The sequence below is a fragment of the Haemaphysalis longicornis genome, unplaced genomic scaffold (genome assembly GCF_048455015.1).
Source record: "Haemaphysalis longicornis isolate Haplotype H1 unplaced genomic scaffold, Haemaphysalis longicornis Haplotype H1 scaffold_14, whole genome shotgun sequence".
Taxonomy (NCBI): domain Eukaryota; kingdom Metazoa; phylum Arthropoda; class Arachnida; order Ixodida; family Ixodidae; genus Haemaphysalis; species Haemaphysalis longicornis.
The window spans coordinates 4830008-4844430 of record NW_027526245.1 but is presented as its reverse complement, the minus strand read 5'-3'; the positions used below and the strand labels follow the sequence as shown (position 1 = coordinate 4844430).

Sequence of the window (14423 nt, the reverse complement as noted above, 5' to 3'; positions counted from 1 at the left end):
CCTTGTTGAAGTTGCGCACATGTCTAAAGCTTTCTTTTTTGCGTGGCAAGGCACCATCAATGCTTATCACAACTGAAACAAGTTTGTGGTCCGATAACCCATGTTCAATTGCAACGTTGCATGTGTCTATCCTCCCGTCAATAAAAACTGGATCCAGTATGGAATGCGGATACCCTGTTTCACGTGTACTGTCATTGACGACCTGCGTTAGGTCATGGCTGAATGCTGTGTTTAAAGGCCGTTGGCATTCTATTGCTTCCTTCGATTTAGTTGAGAATGTGGTCCAATTAATTCCAGGAAGATTGAAATCTCCCGCAATAACCAATCTGCGATTCCGGGTAGCAATACCGTCAAGGTATTGCTGCAAACTCTGTAGATATGAACTAGGGGCGCCTGGAGGCCTGTAAACGGCTCTTAAAACAAGGGAAGTTTTTGTAATTTTATTTCTAGCCATACACTTTCATGGTGGGGTATTCCTTCCATAACAATTGCTTCAAAAACTTCTGCAAGTAAGATCGCCACACCGCTCCCTCGTGAATCGCGGTCTTTCCTAAATATTTTGTAGCCGGGTGGTACAATTTCGCTATCCGCTATTTCCGGACGCAGCCACGTCTCTGTGACGGTGATTACGTGTGGGTTATAGCTTGCTAATATATATTCTAGATCACTGGCTTTATTGACAAGGCTCCGAGCATTTAAATTATTTAGGCGAATGCTGCATGCATTTGACTGCGAATGGCATCAGTCGTCGTCAGAGCGACGTGGTTTTTTCTTTGTATGCTTAAGCTTAACTCGACAATTTTTTTCGTAGTCCCAGGAATACACGTCTTTGTCGATGACCAACTTATCGCAATTCAGATGCATGCGTTGTCCGGCCTCTCTTTCTTCTTTCCCGGATTCCCATAATAGCTTACGCTTGGCTAGAGTTTCCTTGCAAAAGTCGTCCCCAACTGATATGGTGCTTCTTATATAGTGCTGCCTTTTAGCTTGTTGCAAATTTTGGGAACTGCTAACTTCTCTCGGGAGTCGTACAACTTCATAATGACCGGACGCGGCAAACTACCCCCTTTTCGGCCTATTCTGTGGATCCGTTCCACCGTTTTTAGTTCGACACCAAGTTTGCGAACAAAAATGTCCTGCAGGACCGTTTGTTACAGGTCTTCTGTGGTTTCTGCCTCGCCTTCTTCAACCCCAAAGACCAAAAGATTATTCCGTCGACTCCTGGCCTCTAACCTTATTAGCCTTTCTTCTTGTCTTGATAGTGTCACGTTAAGGTTCGAGAAGGGCGTCTTCCATTTTAGTCATTCTTTCTCCCAGAGCGCTCAGACCTGCTTGAATTACCTTCTGCCCTTCCAACAGTTCCTTTAGCAGGGCTTTCACATCAGGACCTGGGTTGAGTTCAACGTCCCCAGACAATAGCAAGCACAAAGAGGAAAATCCAGAGAACAGTACACTTGGGCACGGCAGCACAACAACGAATCTATTGTCAGTTTTAAAAACAGTATTCCGGACAGTATGATGAGATACGCGTTACCCTCTCTAAATGAGAGTCGCGGGACACTGTCAAGAGGGGTCCGGAAAGAGTCGATTCTTCGGAGGGGAGATACACCCAAATAGAGTAATAGAAACTATTTTTTTATAGTGCAGTTCACTAATAAAAGGAAAACATCAAGCGCGTGACGCGCCGCCTGAATCGCAGACAGGCGGCACATGTACACTGAAAGCATGAGACGGTAGATGCCACTCTGTCGTCTGCTACGGTGGTTCACCGTGCCGCTCAGATCTTTCAAATGCAAATTTTCCCACCTATCTCAAACTTATTGGCCCAGTGGAGTGCCGTAGCAGACGACAGAGGGGCTTCTCCCGCCTCATTTCGTCAGTGCGCATGTGCCGGTGGTCTGCGTTTCCTGCCACTTCTCGGTGGTGGCGCTACATCGACCGCAGCCGCCATGCGCCCACCGTTTCCCTTTAAGTGTGTACCGCACTGCGCTACCACGACTACTAGAAAAATATGTGTTTTTACGGCCCAATGGACAACGTGTTTAAACCGCCAACCTGAATACCAAGCATAAAATGCCTATGTGTTTTCTTCCGTGCAGGACAAGTCCCCCGGCCGTCACTAGCATTGAACGGCTTGAGTGCGAAGAGATAGTAAGTGTTCATAAAATTTGCGGTTTCCTTTCCCAAAGGTTCCCTGCGGTCCATAATGCCGTTATTTATTTATTTATTTAGTTATTTATTTATTTATTTATTTATTTATTTATTTATTTATTTATTGCAGACGGCGGGCCACAATTTGGTCCAAGCAGGAGGGCATGGTACAAAGAAAAGAAAAATATCACCGAGTGTGCCCAAAAACAATGAACACTATCCTAGTTCCACTCTGAAAAAGTGCGCGCGAAGAATATAGTTTGGATGCGTCGGTTATCGAGCACTCTGTAGTTAGTGCGTTTGGTTGGTGAGACCTTATGGGTCTTGTGAATAAGAGGGAAAGAAAAGCGGGTGGATCAAGCGGACGCTTTCGATTATATAAAAGAGGCAGAAAATCTTGGCGGGGCCCGATCCTGAACGGAAGATATATTATTAGCTATAATTAGCACCTGATATTCAGCGAAGATGCCGCTCGACCATCGCGTCAGTCCCCTTAGCACATGTATGCCGACCTGCTGGGATATAGCTGAACTTGTGTTGAGGGCAAAATGACTACATCCCAAAACCGTCCCAAAGCCCGTGGCCTGCCGAAGCTGAGCTTGTGACGACAAAATAATTGCCTCTACTCTGTGAAGCAGGATGACCTGTGAAGCTGCACTCTGTAAATGAAATTGAAGAACTAAAGCACCATTGCTTCTTCATGAGGTCGAGCAATTTGAGGTCGAGCAATTAGCACTTAGCCCAATGAAACTTTGAGGGAATCGAGATTTATTATAGTAGACAAACATGCAGCTGTCCGTTTCCCTCCCGCGTCGTAGGCGTCTTACTGTCTGAGCACCACAACAATACAGTCCGCTAGACCTCTGAGGACACCGGGAAGTTAGCATTGGGGGAGAGAGGGGGGGGGGACATGCCCATTTAAACCTCCCTCCAGCAGAACAGAGATGTCATCAGTGAGGGCAAGAAACCTATATCTGCGCGTGCCCGCCCACCCTTCCCTCCACTCTCAATTCGTGCCCGATAAATCACCAACCAGTTATGTGCGTGTACTTAGAAGTGAAAGACAGCGCCAAAATTGTCGCTCTGAAAGCCCCTCAAGCTGTACAAAATATTGGCTCACGTCCACGTTGGTGTTCATCCGAGAGACGTTCCCAGCTCCTCGGCGAGCTGGAATTTGTGATATAAACGGCGGTGACAGCATCTTTCTGTTGTTTCACACCCATTCGCGCTTCTGTTCCAATAGAGTTCATTTCCCGCTGTTTTTACTGCCCGCAAACGACATGCGTCTGTGTATAGCAGTTAAAAGCTGGAAGGAATCGAGCTTTATTCTAGTGGACAAATATATAACACTCCGTTTCCGTCGTGTCTTCTAGGCATCACGCCGTCTGTGTAACCCACCAACACAAACCCAAATCGCTGAACCATTGAGGACAGCTGACAGGTCGCATTATGCCACGTGCCTTCCACCTTTCAATTTTCCGCGAGCACAACGCGCATACCACCGCTAGCGGCATGAAGACTAAGGGTGGATGCAGACTCCCCTGCTTCCACCAGAAACCAGTGCCCGCGCAAACCGCAAACGGTGATGCGCGCGTGCTTAGATGTGAAATACACGGTTGAAAATGTCACGCGGAATGCCTTTTATTCCAAAAAAAATTATTAACTCCTGACGGTGTTCTTAGTGGGCAAGTTGAACGTGTAAATTCTGGGAAGAGCGCTACCACCATTATCAGCCTATTGGATACCTTGGAAAGCGTCATCAATTGTGGAGCGGGGAATAGTCATTGTGACCGTGGAGTCGGTAGTTGCGAGGAAGAGTGCGCAGCGGGAACGAGTAAATCGGCATCACCGGAATGAAAACTTGAGAGGATGTGGTTAGACGTATATTGCTTCGAAGTAAAAACACGTCACTTTGAGGTTTAGTCACGAAAGAACGTATTCCCCCTACCCCAAGTCTACAACGCCCTCTTCCACCTTTACCATGTGATGAAGGTGTCTTCGATGCGCATAAAAACTGGGGCCTGGAAAATGAGGTACGCGAGAGGGACAGGGACCGCACGAAGACCGCGTCAATAACGCCGCATAGACTGTATGAGTTCAAGCGATGCCGCTTAGACAGTGCACGGCAACAGCAACGCTCTAAAGAGTAGCTGGTACTGTGCTAGCCAGCTTTAAACGACACGGCCACTTGCCTCGCCCATGTCGACGATGTAGTTTTTGCAGCAGCTGCAACCTGATAAGTGCGGCTTGGTGTGCGACGAACTGAACCTTTTGGGCACGTCAGGAATGCCGAGGAAGTCTTGCCTCAAACTGCGAAAACTTCATCAATCACCAAGTTTCTGAGGCCAAAGGACAAGAAAGGCGTGCGAAAGTTGCTCAGACTTTGCGCATACTTGGGGGCTTCGTCGAAAATGTTACAAACATCGCCGAACACCTAAGGCGCGTGAATAAAGGCAGCGTTTATTTCTGCTGGGAAAAGGAGCAGCAGCATGGTTTTGGTCTTTCATGGTTTTGGTCTTTTGGTCTTTGGTTTTCAAATTGCCTACAGCGCCCGGCTGTGCTTTCCCATTTCGACGAGTATGCCGAGGCTGAAATGTACACAGACGCCATTGACGTAGTCTCCGGTGCTTATTTAGGAAATGCACGCAGCACATAACATAAAATCCATTGACTAATGGAAGTTTGAACAAGGATGGGCGCTGCCGCTTCTCCGGAAAAATTAAATCCTCATCACGGAAATATTTTGCTTTGTAGCTTGAAACATATTGTTGTGACATATTTAGTCTTCAACGCAACACCTACACTTTCTTGGCGTTAAAATTTATTGCCACCCTTGCCTCAAGTAATTCTTGCCCGCCCTTGAGTTTAAAATTGCGATATTGCGAGCTCTTTTACAAAAGAAATCCTTCACTTCTAGAAAGCTGCAAAAACTATGCTATATATTGTTTTTTCCTTCCTATATTTTTTCAGTGCCACCATACCCACCCTGTAGGTTGTCCATCAAGTTGTCCGTGCATAAGCCACCTCAACGAAGGCGAAGGTTTCTGCACCAACCCATGACCAACATGCTTCGCTTCGCGCACACCACACAGGTTCACATGAAGCAAACAAATAAATGAATTGATCGAATTTTAAACAAAAGAGAACAGAGGTAACAAAACTACGGTTTTGTAGACGTCTGTTACAGAGCTTCAAATGACTTTGGCAACCTGCAAGAAAAATTTTATTCCAAACTAGTTTAGCAATTTTCACTATGCTGTTTTAGTTACCGCTTACAAACAATTCGACTTTGAAAAGAAAGAATAACAGTAATGGCATGAAAAATTAAAAAATACTGACAAGGTGTTTCAAAGCTGGGATTACTATGAAAACGTATTTATTTATTTAGCAAAATATCCCCCGCCACGTTTTAGCCGTAGACGTTCAGAATAAAAATATTTTAAAACCATTTTAATCTCCGCGCGCATCAGAAATATCCCAACGCACACCCTGTCGCAATCGGCCTCAAAATGACGCCATCAACTCCTAGCCGCAAGCTGCCGACGTGTAAGCTCGCGTGACGTGCCCAAGACAGTGGCTGCGGTTGCGCCGTGTGCGAACGTCAGTGATTTGAGACTGACGTGATACTGCCCGGAGAATGGATATGGTGGAGAGCGCAGCCGCTCTGGGCGCGCCAGGGAGAGCGAGCCGCGCGCGTGTCTTCACGGGCAGTCGTGCGATAAGAAAGGGTGGTGTCCTGAGTGCCCTCCTTTCATGCCGTCGGCCTCGGTGTTTGTTTAGTTGAAACCGAAGCTCACACCACAACCATGCTTTAAATAAATACTTACCGTGCTATCGACAGACTAATGTGAAACCTTATGATTAGTAGGCTTATAGGCACCTATAGCTGCAAAAGAACCTAACACGAAACGTTCCTCTCAGTATTCCGCAGGTATCATTAAAAACTGCAGAAGACATTCCAAATGAGTTGTTGAAAATTTTTTAGAAACAGTACTGTGAAATGGAACGGAAAAGAATGCTAGTAAGGTGACAAACCTTTATAGAAAACTTTGCCCATAAAAAGCTCTGTATAACAGTTAGGCAGAAATAAATAAATGATTTCTGGGTCGGTAAAATCAAACGCGGTACAAAAGGGTACGGAAGTGGGTACAATCTACCTACAAAAGGTTTTGGAGTCATAGCAACAACTTGAACTTTTTTGTAGTATTATGTATGTGCTGCTGAATCATTTGCCAGGTTAGCAATAATAAATATTGCATTTTTCAATGTCCTTTAAAAGGCCGCAACTGCGAACAAAAGGAAGACATGTACAAAATTAGAAAAAAATTTGGGAAGCAAAATGTGCAAAACTACAAATCGAAAAGCAGGCTTGCGTGATGACGTTACGCGAATATGTAGACAACTCGCAGGAAGTGTCATGCACGCATGAACACCACTTAATGGAACCAAAGTCGTCCTAAGTTTGCAAACAATAGGTTCTCAAACTATGGAGTGTGAACCTCTTCAGACAGCCTTGCCTGAAATAATCTTAACACATAGGGAGTACCTTCTAAGCATATATCTAAGAAAAAATATTTAAGTAGTGTTACTGCATAATTAACACACTACGGACTAATTAGGATAAAAATCTGCACCGGACACTACTCCTCCACCTCACAACCATTATTGTTATTCCTGAATATCAATAACCTCCTTATTCCTCTCTTCGTCGTCTTTTCCGACCAGTAGTGTATGGAAGCTTAATAAATAGCTTTGCAATTAGATGTTTCACATATCCACATACAGCACTAAGCTCTCCTTAGCAAGGGTAACACAGCTTGCAGATGGTTTCCCACATATCCCACCAAACAACTAATACGTGTCATGGTCGACACCATGCCAAAAACGCAGTTAGCCTCAAATGTTGCGGTCGCTGTTGGGACAAAAAAGCGTAAAATTCTATTTAGCACGCCTGCAATGCAAATGCGCCGGAAATAAACTTCTGCCAGTTTTCTTTATAATTTTACCCCTTTACAGTAGCAGTGCAGAAAAGTTAACATAGGATTGTACCACCATATACTTTTTCAAGTGCTCCCTGGGCAATCAAACATACAATATAGTCAGAAGAAAGTTACCATAAAGGTTTCCAATCACTCAGGTGCAACCCTCGGTTCGGTCGGTTCTCCCGCTTTACCGAAGGTGGCCGTGGTAAGAATAAAATAACAAATTCGGTAGACTTAATTCGCTCTATTCCTGGATGAGGTGAGCCACTCACTCGGCTTTCATAGCTGTTTCTCAAGCAGCTACACGTTGAAGGCCATCTTCTTCGTGTGCTGGACTGCGGCAAATAAATTTTTACGTCCTCTTAAAACGTCTGTGGATATCTCAGAGCAATTTTCATGTTTAGGTAGGGGTATATATAAATCTTAGCTCAACACTACTTCCGGCTTCAAAGACCAGGAATGACAAAAGATGTGTATAAACTCCTGTCTGGAATATTATTTTAGATATGTACACTGCTCCTGCGACAAGGCACCATCTCCTTTCCCGGCGTTAATACGGTATCAACCAAAAGTGGTTTTTATGAAGAAGTCAGCATAACAAGCGGTAATTCTCACAGTGGTAGGTATTAACAGGGATAACATAGGTGCCAACAATTTTATAACGACAAAGCTGTGGCCACAAACGAAGGTTCTATTACCTGCAACTTGACTGTGCGCAAGATTAACCTTGCCTCGACTGCGATAGACGGTATGTCACCTATCATTGTCATTGTCTTAAATGCCTCATTCAATTGCAAACGTGGGTACATGGGACTATATTTATGTATTTTGTTGGATAGTGCTCATTATTTCTCCTAATTACTCTTTTAGCACTAACGTGAATAATCGGTACAGGCGCCTTCTCGTAGCATAAACAGCTTTTCTTTTCCTTTTGTTGCTATAAAAAACGTAAAAATAAATATGATCTTATTATTCTACAAATACGGCGTTTTACATAGAACTGGGGAAGAAATACAGAGACAGGAGCACTCACTAACAACGAAGGCCTTTAGATTGAACCAGGAATATAAATGGAAATATTGAATTACGTCAGGCAAGCGTTAGTGAAGATAAACACAAGCACAAATGTCTGGTGTGAGCAGGCGCTGCTCACCGGACAGGGGTCGGCAGATTGAAGTGACGACGACGAGGTGGGTGTGCGGTGGCAAAAACACGCATAGCGCGTTCGCCTTCGCCCCAATGCGAGTTTTGTCAAGAGGAGGAGACAATCGAACATTTCCTGCTGTCTTGCCGGCGGTTCTCCTCTATCCGAAATCGATTCCTGGAGGTTCCCCTCCGGCGCCTGGGTCTTTCCTTGTCTGTATCGAATTTACTGTCATTTGGGGCATCGGGTTTAGGTTTCTGCCACGGGGATGTTTGTCGCGCCCTTCACGCTTTTATTTCACAATCCGGTCGCCTACCCTGTTAAAAGACACTTCGTACTTTCTTTCTCTGGTACGTGTAGTATCTGTTTTAACTTCAAAATTGCCAACATCACTTCCCTCACACTCCACAGCTCTATTTTACCCTTAGTTTGAATTCTTGACCAGTTTCCCCAATCTGACTTGGCCAATCCCCCAGAGTGGGTACGCGCCACTGATTTCTGGTTCCAACCAACCAACCAAAAAGGATCGCGCGGGAAGAAAAAGCGAGGAAGAGGAAGCCGGATGGCCGTTGCACGATAGCTGAAGGAACGAGGTTCGAGAAGCGACGTGCCGGACGCGAATGTTCGGGGAACCGCCGTTACGAGCCCGAGAACGTTCATCGAACCTACGTTACGAGCCGCATCTTCCCTGCTGACATCGAGGCAGCTCAGCCGAGACCGGCCATGGAGCAGCCGGGGCGAATCGCTCATCAGTCGCAGCACCCGCATCGACAAGGGCACCGCGGCCGCTCCAGTAGCCTAGCGCACGGGACCCGATTTCGCGGCGGCCAGCGCCAACGTCAAGGAGACAGCGCCTGCATCCATCACACCGATCAATTGTACCGCCACAGCTCTTTGCCACCAAGTACTGCCAGACGTGAGCGGGAACTCCTTTTGAGTTAAGAACAGTGTCTTGTCAGACACCTAGTCACTTGATTAGATTAGCTGATAGTTAATCTGTGTATCTTAAAAATTTTGTCCAGCGAATGGAGTCTGCCCTGCCTGACGTCACGTGCCTCGAGTCTTCTCCATCACAACTTGAACTCCTCATCCACAAAACGACCCGCATCACATCTAGTAGTAGAGTGCAGCCGCTCAGTCACCATCCGAAAAGTCATGTTCCAGTAGCGAAGTGTCTTGTTGTAGAAAGCTACTCAAGGTGTGCTGATATAGCCCTATACAACACAAAAGTTGGCTACTGAATCACGTGGCTTGCATGATGGTGACTCGGCGGCTCCACTCGCACATCGGAAGGTTGTGTTTGTGTTTTTCTGCAGTGACATGTGTCTGGCGTAGTTGTACTTTTACTTTTATATGCCCTGGTGCAACCAAAACGTCTTAGTTGTTTTTCAGCGGTCGTTGTCTGTATACTTCTTTCCCTGCCCTTGTTTAAGCGCTGTTTTCACTGTATAATGAATAACCAAGTAGCCCACATTCAAACCTCTGGTAAATAAACGTGGAATACAGGTACATTTGGTGGATTCTCTATAACCAATTAATCTGCGAGACGTTCACTGCACACTGACCAACTTCTTCTGTACTGCAACATAAGAATACGAATAAACAAGGTCACATACCCAGATAGCAGGGCAATCAATCCTTACAACACCTTCTGTTACAAGGTCGCGGTGGATAGGCCAAATCACACAAGGCTCCGACAAGTACGCTCATTCTAACAACTTAAACTTTTAAACATAAATAAATACCTTCTTCTGATAAAATGTGCTTCTAATAAAAGAAACAAATATCATTCTTCAATCGTATAACTACACCGATAATGTTGTGTTTAGAGGACCTACCAGTAACTATCTCGTTAGAAAACGAGCGTTCCGGACATCCGTTTACAGTTGTTTTTGAGAAGGTGTTTGCAAACATGCATGTCCTTCTTTTTAGCCCACCGCTTGATCCTTACTTCTTTTTCACTTTCTTTATTTCTATTACGCTCAATTACACAATTGTCACATCAAAGGGCAAAACCATCCCTGGCTGAGCACTGTCAGGTGACAGCTGCAGCAAATAGTAGAATTTGTTATAATTTTATCAAACAAAGGCAAAAGCAAAAATTCCGCAACACAAAATGAGAAACCGTAACAGAGAAGGTGGGCAGTATTTGTGTTTGTGAAAATTCACGTTGGCATGTTCGCGTACACATTGCAATGTTCGGTACCGTAATTTTGTTTTAGGGAGTTGTCTAACAATGTCATTTGCTTTCACTTGGTAGCTTGTGATTTCTTAGGGTAGTAAGTCTTGTGCAATACTTCATCGCAAATATGCTGGAAAAAAATTTTATGTGTTGTTTGCATGTGTATAAAGATCGAATATTTATTATTTCATTGATTATAAAGTACGGCCCCATGGTTTCAGTTCTATGCAACTTATAGTAGCCCATATTCCCTTTTTGTAGTCTTAAAATGCTGTTTTGATTATTCTAAATTGATTGTGGTTGACAAGACTAAAAAACGCACGTTTAGTGTAGACTGGTTTCATATAATAACCTATAGCAGATGCCAATTCAAAGACCGAACTCTGCTTTAAGCGAATCTATGTGTGACGTCAACTGGTGAATTTAAAAATGCTACTCCCCAAAACACGACTGCTGTTGATTTCTGGATTCAAAAACCACAGCAAATGTGCATTTTAATGATAATGCGTGGATATTACCCCCGCTCTAAACTCATATATTTGGTGTTGTTTGCATATAATTTCGGGTTGCTGGATGCAAGACACGAGCATTGATATGTGATACAGCGGAATGCTTGTGCAAAAATATTTAGCACGGGAATCCCAGAAAAAATTATGCGAGTGCCATACGATTACATTATTAATTAGCACCACTTTTTAGACTTCTCGTACAATGTATGTAAAAAGCAACAGTGTACACCAAAGAAACGATCCCTAATATGCACCATATTTTATACATCATATTTTATACACACAAGATTTACTACTGCGTGGTATGCTGTAAAAGTTACGTAATATTTACCAGTGTCAATGTAACGCTTCGGATTGCGCAGAAAGGCAGTTTATATAGAAAAATATAACAGAAAAGCCAAAGAAATGTCGCAAGCCTTGGATAACAAAATCCCTTTTTCATGAAATTAAGGTAAAAAACCAATTATACGCGGCCTTTGTACGCACAAACGACTCAGATAAATGGCGTGGTTTCAAACAAGACCGAAACAAACTAAATGCTAAACTAAGAGCAGCAAAACGTAACTACTTTTCTACCTATTTTGACTGCGTATCGAACAATACTGACAAGTTATGGAAAAGGGTTAACTACCTTATTCGACCGAACGCTGAGACACCTGTTCAAAGTATGACAGTAAATAATCGCATTGTTAAAGGCGGCAAAGAGCTTTCAGATCTACTAAATACATATTTTGTCTCAGTAGGTGACCAGGACGGCTGTCATATAAGCAATTACCGCGTCTGCATAGAACAGCAAATTTTACAAGTAGTATGGTTTTTTTCCCACCAATGAGGCTGAGATTATAAATGCTTTTAGCGGATTTAAAAATTCCAAATCAAAAGATTTGAACGATACGCAGCTGGGCCCAGTTAAGTATGTTATTGACCTTCTAGCTCCGATTCTCAAAATATTGTACAATTTAGCTCTAGAAACTGGCTGTTTTGATGATGATGATGATTGGTGTTTCATGGCGCAAGGCCAACGAGGGCAAAGAGCGCCAGAAAAGAAGTTATATGGTGAAGCGAAGTGATTACCACAAAAATGTAGGTATGAAAACATGTAAATCGAACATAGTAAAATCAATTAAAGGTAATGGTGATGGCTGGTGTATAAGGCCAGATTTGATTATGCGTGATATGAGATATGGTTTAAAAACTTAACATCTGACAAATAATCAAACACACGTTTCATAGAAACACTGGCATCGTCACCTAGAAACAGCGATGGATGTAGTGGGATATGTTGTCTGTAGAGTTCTCTAAAGTGTTTGTGTCGTGTTGTGTGAAGTGCCTTACATTGTACGAGGATGTGGATCGCAGATAGGGCCTCTCCACACCTGCTGCACAGAGGTCTTGGAGATCCAGTGAGCAGGCGCGAGTGCGTTGCATGTGTGTGCCCTATCCGTAATCTGGCCAAGGCGACTTCAGAGTATCTATTGCGTGTGTCGGTGGTGTATGGTTCCAAGTGAGGTTTTATTACGTGTAACTTGTTGTCTGTTTGTTCACTCCAGTGTGTTTGCCATGTTTTTCGAAGTTGTTGTCTGATGTGTGGTTTCACGTCGGTGTAGGGTAATGTGGTTATGTCTACTGCATTCAAGAGTGTAGCAGCAGCAGCCATTCGGTCCGCTGCTTCGTTCCCGGCTATACCACTGTGGCCGGGGACCCAGCAAAGAACCAGTTCAAGTTGGCGTACATACACCGACATAATACCCTTGATGATCAGATTGACAACGTGGTTTTTCGAAGGCATTGTTGACGACAGTGCCCGCACAACACTGAGGGCATCTGTATAGATAATGGATTGTGGGATGTGGCTTTGAACTATGTGATTGACAACAAGAAGTACACCGTAAGCCTCTGCCGTAAAGATGCTAGTATGACTGTTCAGAGTTCTAGTGACACTAAGGCCGGGCCCATGCGCCGCGCAAGACACAGTGGAAGTCTTAGAGGCATCCGTATAAAATTCAGAATAATGATACTTCTCCTGCCAATACAAGAAGTGCTGCTGAATTGCACATGTGGGAGCTAGGTTTTTATCAACATGTGTGAAAGATGTGTCGCATGACACAGGGCGGAGATGCCATGGTGCTATGAAATCTGTTACAGAACTTTGGATGGTGTCAAAAAGGAGACAGCAAGCTCTGACACTTCCTCTCTAACTCTGTAAGAGAAGGGCGCAGAAAACGATGGTCGATTTAAAAGGAGTACAGTCATGGATGTATCATGAAAAACTGATTTAAAAGGATGGTGTGTCATGGATGAGATTTTAAAAGCATAAAGGAGGTCTGTGTATGCTCGCTGACGTTGTAGGTTCCATTTGTTGCACTCTACAAACAAGCTTTCTACTGGACTAGTTCGGAAGGCACCACACGACAAGCGGAGCCCTAGATGAAGCACAGGGTCCAGCAATCTGAGGGATGTTTTAGTGGCTGACCCATAGACAACGCTACCATAGTCCAGTCGTGAACCTATTAGGCTGGTAAAAACACGTAAAAAAAGTTGTTTGTCAGCACCAAAAGAGATGTGCGACAGAACCTTCAGGATATTCATTGTTTTTAAGCATTTATGTTTTAGTTGTTTTATGTGTGGGATGAATGTGAGCTTTTCGTCAAAAATTATACCTAAAAACTTGTGTTCCTTTTTGACATGAATAGAGGCACCGTGGAGTCGAATGTCTGGATCCGGCCGAATTCCACGCCTCTTAGAAAACAGAACACAAGTGCACTTTCCTGGATTAAATTTAAAACCGTTGCGATCTGCCCAGACGGCTAGCTTGTTCACACCAAGCTGCACGTGCCGCTCGCGGATAGACAAGGTGCACGATTTGAAGGACAGTTGAATATCGTCTACATAGATTGAACAGGAGATCGATGGTGGCAGTGCCTTCTGAAGACAATTCATTTTTACAATAAACAAAGTGCAACTCAAAACACCACCCTGCGGCACGCCGTTTTCCTGCACATTAACCCTAGAGAGTGCAGCTCCAACTCGCACGCGAAACGTTCTTTCAGACAGTTAACTAACAAGCGTATTCATCATGTTACCCGACATGCCAAAGGACTTCAAATCGCTGAGGATGCCGTACCGCTAACCAGTGTCGTACGCCTTTTCAAGATCAACGAATACTGTCGTACAGTACTGCTTATGCAGGAAAGCATCTTTAATATATGACTCTAACGCAACGAGTTGATCGTTCGTAGACCGCCCCGCCCTAAAGCCCGCCTGGCAGCTCTCGAGAAGACCGTTGTACTCTAAGAAGTACACAAGTCTCCTGTTTATCATCTTCTCGAGGAGCTTGCACAGGCAGCTTGTGAGGGCGATAGGCCGGTAGCTAGCGGGAGAGGAAGGGTCCTTTCCTTCCTTCAGAAAAGCCACTACTATGGCCTCCCTCCAAGAGCGAGGAATGTGCCCCAAAA

General features: G+C 44.3%; 1 pseudogene; it reads right to left on the bottom strand.

Moving 5' to 3' along the window:
* Window positions 1-910: 910 nt before the first annotated feature.
* On the bottom strand, window positions 911-3936 carry LOC144165352 (uncharacterized; annotated as a pseudogene).
* Window positions 3937-14423: the final 10487 nt, after the last annotated feature.